The sequence below is a fragment of the Microtus ochrogaster genome, unplaced genomic scaffold (genome assembly GCF_000317375.1).
Source record: "Microtus ochrogaster isolate Prairie Vole_2 unplaced genomic scaffold, MicOch1.0 UNK27, whole genome shotgun sequence".
In the NCBI taxonomy this organism is placed as follows: Eukaryota; Metazoa; Chordata; class Mammalia; order Rodentia; family Cricetidae; genus Microtus; species Microtus ochrogaster.
This window is the reverse complement of record NW_004949125.1, coordinates 4,219,525-4,226,700: the sequence shown is the minus strand read 5'-3', so window position 1 is coordinate 4,226,700 and position 7,176 is coordinate 4,219,525.

Here is a 7,176-nt window from a genome sequence, read left to right as displayed (position 1 = left end):
TGATGAGGGTCACCTGGAGTAGAGACACAGTTGTTCACAGTGACCAGGTATATATATGATCCCCTAGCTGATTTGATCTATTTCACACCTGCCTGTTCACTCGGTGACACTTCCTACCTGGTTCCCATGGGCTGGGGCTCTGTCCGTAGCCTAGGGAGAAGAGAGTTGCCTACAGTCTGTGAAAAGATGGGGAGGAGATAAATGGGTGCCTGCCGTTCTATGGCAAATGTCTTCATCCCTGTCTTAGATCCTGGATCTGATGGAACACGGGGCCCTTGGGCATCCACCCTGCTTCTCCATTTGTGAAAAACAAAAAACAAAACAAAACAAAAGAACACCTCTCTGTCTGATTCGACAGTCACTTCTCTTCGATTTTTCTGCTTCTTATTTTTCAAATGAAATAGGCCAGAGTTTTGGGATAGAGAAAGTCAGAAAGAATGTCACTCCTTCTCCAACCATAAGAAGAACATAACTTCTCTCTAACCACCCCAAGTCTGAGTTTGCAGGGAGACCGTGCAGTCTGAACTAGGGTGGTTAGTTTGAACTGTCACCTGGACACAATCTAGAACCACCTAGAAAAGGCTTAATACAGAATTGTGTGGTTTAGGTTGGGTTGTGGCTGTGGCTATGGGAGATTTTCTTAACTGGATGAATTGATGTGGGATGCCCACTTTGACTGTGGGTGGGGCTATGTCATGGTCTGTACCACAGGCTAAATGAAACGGGGATAGAGTATGCTGAGCGCAGTCATGCATGCATGAATTGATGTGATGTGAACGGCTGTTTCAAGTTTCTTTGCCCTAACCATGAACTGTAAGCTGGAAATGTGAGCCAAGTGAGACCCTTCTCCTTTAGGTGGCTTTCGTCAAGGTAATTTTCTCACAACAGAAAAGAAACAGAGGCAGCAGTCTGAAGGAAAATGGGCTCTTCTGGGGGAAATGGGGAGCATGCTCAAGTCAGCTCTGGAGGAGCACAAGAGGGATCGACTTCAGGTGACATGAAAGTGGGTTCCAAGGACAAATCTCTGGAGTCCCTTCTCTCCTTTCACTACATGGGTCCTAAGGACAGAACTGTGACCATCCGCGTGGCATCAAGCGTCTTTGCTCAGTGAGTCATGAATTCTAAGAGACGTTTATGGACATTGTTCCTATGAAACAGAAAGAAGTAAATAAACAAAAGAACTTTTCAGGACAGAGCATCTAGGTGTGGAACAGTCACTGCTAGTCTTGCATATGCGTCACGGGAATCCCAGAAGGTAGAGAGAAACAGTGAGGCATACAAACAGTTGTGGAGCTACTGAGCAGTGATTTCCCAAAGTAAAATAACTTTAAATTACAAACCTAAACAGATCAGAAGAGCGCACTAGAGCGAATAACCTTCCATCAATATGTTAATAAGAAAAACTCAGACAAATGCTATTTCCTGTCCTGAAGACTAATTATCAACAGTGTACCCAGAAAACAGTTAATGAGTGTTGACAGAGGTTTCTGTCCCGCCTGGTCCCACAGCCATTCAGTCCCAAAGAAACACACAGAGACCTTCATTAATTATAAACAGATTGGCCTATTAGCTCAGGCTTCTTATTAATTGACTCTTACATCTTACATTAACCCATAATTCTTGGATGTGTTAGTCATGTGGCTTGGTACCTTTTATCAGTGAGGCATTCTCATCTTGCTTCCTCTGTGCATGACTGATGACTGCAGATTGAGCCTTTTCTCTTCCCAGAATTCTCTTATTCTGGTCACACCACCCATACTTCCTGCCTGGCTACTGACCAATCAGTCACCAATCAGTGTCTTAATAAAGCAATACAAGTGACAAATCTTTACAGGGTACAAGTCCATTGTCCCACAGTAAAAGACAAGCAGACACACAACATCAATGGAAGTTTCTTATTGAGAAGTATGCAAATCATGGACTGGCAAAGTGACTGATCACATAAAAGCACTTGTAGCTGATCCTGATGGCCCAAGTTCAGGCCCCAGAACCCACACAATAGAAGTAGAGACTACCCAAATTGTCTTCTCAGCTCAACACACATGCATATGTGCATAGAAACACACACACACACACACACACACACATGCATGCACACACAGTAAATAAATAAGTAAATGTATGTAATTTTTTAAGTGTAAGATAAAGATAAAGTCTTGAAGGGGGGGTAAAAGGCACTGGTTAATTCTATCTCACAAAGTCAATCATGGGATAAAGATTCCCCCAACCAGGTCAACAAAAGGAGAGAGAATTCATGGTTTGCAGATCTATTATATAAGCTGTGTTAAAGACAACCCTTTGGAAGGAAGAAGATAACACCAGACAGAAACTCAGATCTACACAGAGAAATTAAGGCCTCTTAATTTGAAAATAATAATTTGAAAGAAAATGAAAAATTAAAATGCATTTTTCTCTCACTCTGAGTTGTCCCAAGAGATCACAAGCATATAAAGCAGAATTGGTTGTATTGTATTATGATCTGACTTGAGGGGCTTACTAGGAAAGCACCTGCCTGGAATCCCCCAGTGAGGGGCTGGGGTGTGGCTCAGTGGTAGAGCACCTGCCTAGAATCCCCCAGTGAGGGGCTGGGGTGTGGCTCAGTGGTAGAGCACCTGCCTAGAATCCCCCAGTGAGGGGCTGGAGTGTGGCTCAGTGGTAGAGCACCTGCCTAGAATCTCCCAGTGAGGGGCTGGGGTGTGGCTCAGTGGTAGAGCACCTGCTTAGAAGGGGTGAAGACCCTGGTGAAGGGACCACTAGAGACACTTGAGCATGTAGACATGGCAGGCCTTACACACACACACACACACACACACACACACACACACACACCCTACCCTGTTCCCTCTGCCTTCCAATAAAAAAAAAAAGTTAGATTGCATTCCTGAAGGTAACCCCCAATGTTGATTCCCTTATTTAGCCAATCCCTCCTACTGAGACTGACTACCAAGGTCTGGCTGTCAAAGTACTGAAATCCAGCAATCAAAAGCTCCCTAATTAACATGCTCAATTAAAATTAAACACCTCATCTTAACAAGGGATTTCCCCTTGAGCCTTTATAAAAAAACTATTTTTTATAAAAAATAGTTTATAAAAAACTATTTTTCCATGTGTCTTGCCTGTCTCCTCTCAATCCAGAGGCAACCTTTTGTCCCTCACTGACAAATACCCCTTCCCCTTCCCTTTGTTCCCTTCCCCTTTCTCCTTAATCCTCTATCTCTTATCTTTGTCTGGGTTTCCCTGCCCTCTATCCCTGTGAGGCAAATAAATCTCCTTTGTGCTGAGAACTTGGTCTGAGAACTTGGTCTTGAGGGTCCTGAGCTGATACTTTTCTTTTCACCTGGGTTTCAGCCCTGGTGTCAAAAACAAAACAAAATGAAAACGAAACTGCTCGGTATGGTGGCGTGCACCTGGAAAGCCAGCCTTGGAGGAAGTTCTAGGCCTGCCTGGGCTACTTAGCAAGATTCTATTAAAAAAAAAAAAGCAAAAACCCGCAATTAGGGATTTGTATGTAGAAAACATAAAGAACTCTAAAGCATTCAGGAAAACAAACAGCATAATTTTTAAAGTGGGCAAAAGATCTGAACATCTTGCCAAAGAAAATACACAGATGGTAAACAAGTACATGAAGACGGGCGCAGCGCTATTAGCCATCGGGGAGATGCAAATGTAGCCAGAGAGAGCCAGTTTACATGCCGATTAGTGTGGCACAAGACAAAGGAGAACTCGCCAGCCCCAAGTGTCTGTGGTGATGGAGAGAACACCAGGGAGGTTTCTTATAAAGTTTAACACACAGCTGTTAAGTCATACTTCTGATTATTTACCTGAGAACTTGGACTTTCACAACACTCGGATATGAATATTCATGGCTGTTTTTTTTTTAAAGATTTATTTATTTATTATGTACACAGTGTTCAGCCTCCATGTATGCCTGCAGGCCAGAAGAGGGCGCCAGATCTCATTACAGATGGTTGTGAGCCACCATGTGGGTTGCTGGGAATTGAACTCAGGACCTCTGGAAGAGCAGTCGGTGCTCTTAACCTCTGAGCCATCTCTCCAGCCCCCTCTTGGCTGTTTTATTAGTGGTCATCAAAGAGCTCTGAACACCATTCAAATTTTCCTCCCTTGGGGATGGGGGAACTAAGGTATATTCATGCCGTGGAAAACTACTTGGCAGTAAAAAATGAAGGAAAAGCCACAAACAAAACTTGGGCAAGATCTAGGCCAGTGAGAGAGCTTTCTCAAAAAAGGGGGGTGGCACCTGAAGTTGCACTCTGGCCTCCACATGCACACTGCACATGCATGGACACATACATGCGCGCGCGCACACACACACACAGAGAACACACAATGCTTCTCCTGTCAACGCTGTGAGCCAAATCTTTCGTTACACTTTGAATTTTCAAGGTCCCCCACAGGCTCATCTTTTGATTCCCCAGTTCCCATTCATTGTTTTAACAACTGTAGAGCCTTTTGGAGGTGGAACGTAGGTGGCAGAAGCAGGACACTAGATAAACCTATGAAGGTCATCCCCACTCTCGGTTCCTCTCCAGATTCCACCTGCCACCTCATGATCCCACCCCCATGGATGGAGCCATTCCTACCCATCATGCCTTTCCCCATGGCGATGGACTAAGCAATCTGAGCAGCTGTGAGCCAAATAAACCTGACAGTCCATCGTCATTGTCAACTGTGGAAAAACACTTCTGGGTGTGTCTGGGAGGATGGTTCTAGAAACATTTGACGAAAGCAGGAAGATGCAAGCAGCACCCATGGGCTGGGAGGCCTGAAATCCATATAAAGGGGAGAAGGGGCTGAGCGCCAGCGTTTATCTTTCTGGCTTCCCAGCGGTAGACAGCTGTGACCATCTACGATGACTGTAAATGAACAAACCCTCCCTTAAGTTGCTTCCCGTCAGGTATCTCGTCACAGCAAAGAAATTAATAACCAATACAAGACATCCAGAGACCAAGTAGAGCCAGGCAGGGGCCTCGGCTGAGCGTCATGAGACTTGTGTCCGCAGGCAAAGCAAGCTGAGGCCAAGAGAAAGGGGTGCAAAGTGCCAGCCCTTGGAGAAGTCTTTGCAAACGCGGGACAGAAAAGCAACCTGCTCATCTCTGTCAGCCTGGCAGGTGCTCTCTGTCAGTTAACTTTTCTCTTTGCTGCAACCAAATACCCGACACAAAGCAATCTGAGGGACGGCTTATTTTGGCTCTTGGGTGGAGGGGATAGTCTGTCATGGTGGCAGGAGCATGAAGCAGCGGGTCACATTGCACCCACTGTCAGTGAGGCGGAGAGAATGCCCATGCTTGGCTTGCTTTCTCTTTACTCAGTCCAGGGCCCCAGCCCATGGCAGGGTGCCACCTACATTCCGAGCAGGTCTTCCCGCTTAAATTAAGCCAATCTAGAAAACCCCTCAGACACGCCCAGAGGTGTGTCTCTGGTGATACTAGACTCCGTCAAGAAGACAGCACTAAGCAGCTCCATTCTTGGCAGATCAGGATCCAGCCAGATAGCCAGATCTCCTAGGTAGGGCCAGGGCAGATGGTAGAGGAGACCCACCAAGGGCTTTCTTCCCTGTCGACACAATCTGTCTTTATATAAGTTATACATTAAATCCAATTATAGTTCTGCTGACGGGAGCTACTCTCTTTAAGGTGACTTTGCCTACTTAGGTCTAATGTGGGTCTGGGCTCTATTACTCAGCCCAAGGTGAGTCTCTCTCCTCGCTTTGCGGTACTTTTCTCAAGCCTCGCTGTGGGGGCAGCAGGGGACGCGTCTCTAAGAAAGTTGTCTCAACAAGGCTGGTATGTGGCTTGAGCTGAAACTGTCCCGTCAAAAATCAATGCATCTGTGTGGGGTTCTAAATTCACCCCCCGTGGCAGGAGAGATGGCTCAGTGGATAAGAACACTTGTGTGCAATCATGAGGACCTGAGTTCAGATCCTGGCTCTCATGTAAAAGCCAGGCATCAAGCATAGCCACGCTCGCCTGGAACCCCAGCACTGTGGGGGAGACAGAGGATCCCGGGGGCTTGCTGGTCTCCTAGCTCCAGATTCAGTGAGAAAGTCTGCCTCAAGGGAAGAAGATGAAGAGAGACAGAGCAGTTCGCCTGTTATCCTCCTGACAAATGCAGGCATCTCACACAGAAAGAGGGTGAGGAAGGAAAAGGAAAGAAAAGAAAATAGAATTATCCCCTGGGAGCTTCGGGTAAATTGTTACGGCCATGTAAAAATTTGTGTGTGTGTTTGTGTGTGTGTAATTACAAAAGTAAAATTTTCACTGCTTGTCAGCTGTTGTGGAACATAAATGTAATCCTAGCACTTAGGGGGTGGAGGCAGGAGGATGATGTGTTTGAGGCTAGGACTATATAGTAAACTCCATGCCAGCCTGGATTTCATAAAGAAAGACCCTGTCTCAAAACAAAAGCAAACAGATTTCATGGTCTATGACTCCACTATGCATTGGGATGGCAGCCTCTATCCTGCACTGCCTACAAGAGTCCTAAAAGTTAACCCTGTCTCGAAAAAAAAAAAAAAAAAAAGAGTCCTTAAAGAAGCTCCATGAGAATTGGGGACTGGGAAAAATCATGGATTCTTGCTCAGCTCTTCCCACTGTAAGGTGCTAGCGCTTCTCTGCCACTGAGCCCAGACTGCCTGGGAGTTTTCAAGGACACACTCTATACATTGTCCTAGCCTTGACTCAGCCAAGCAGGTGCTCTTTGTCCTAGGACAGAACAGAACAGGGCATTCTTTCGTGCACACCTATTTTCACTGGCTTCCCATTTGCCTCCTTCAGACCCACAACAGTTAATTGGCGACTGTGAGTCACTGCAGCCGAGAGTGAATCAATACAGGGCTGTTGGGCCACAGAAGCACACCTACTGATGAGGTGCTGTTCCTTTAGGGAACCCCCAGTCCCAGCCCAGAGCCAGCCTCAGCCCCAGCCTCAGCCTCAACCTCAGCCTCAGCCTCAGACCCAGCCCCAGCCTCAACCTCAAACCTCAACCTCAACCTCAGCCCCAGCCTCAGCCTCAACCTCAGCCTCAGCCCCAGCCTCAGCCTCAGCCTCAGCTCCAGCCTCAGCCTCAAACCTCAACCTCAACCTCAGCCCCAGCCTCAGCCTCAACCTCAGCCTTAGCCCCATCCTCAGCCCCATCCTCAGCCTCAGCCCCAGCCTC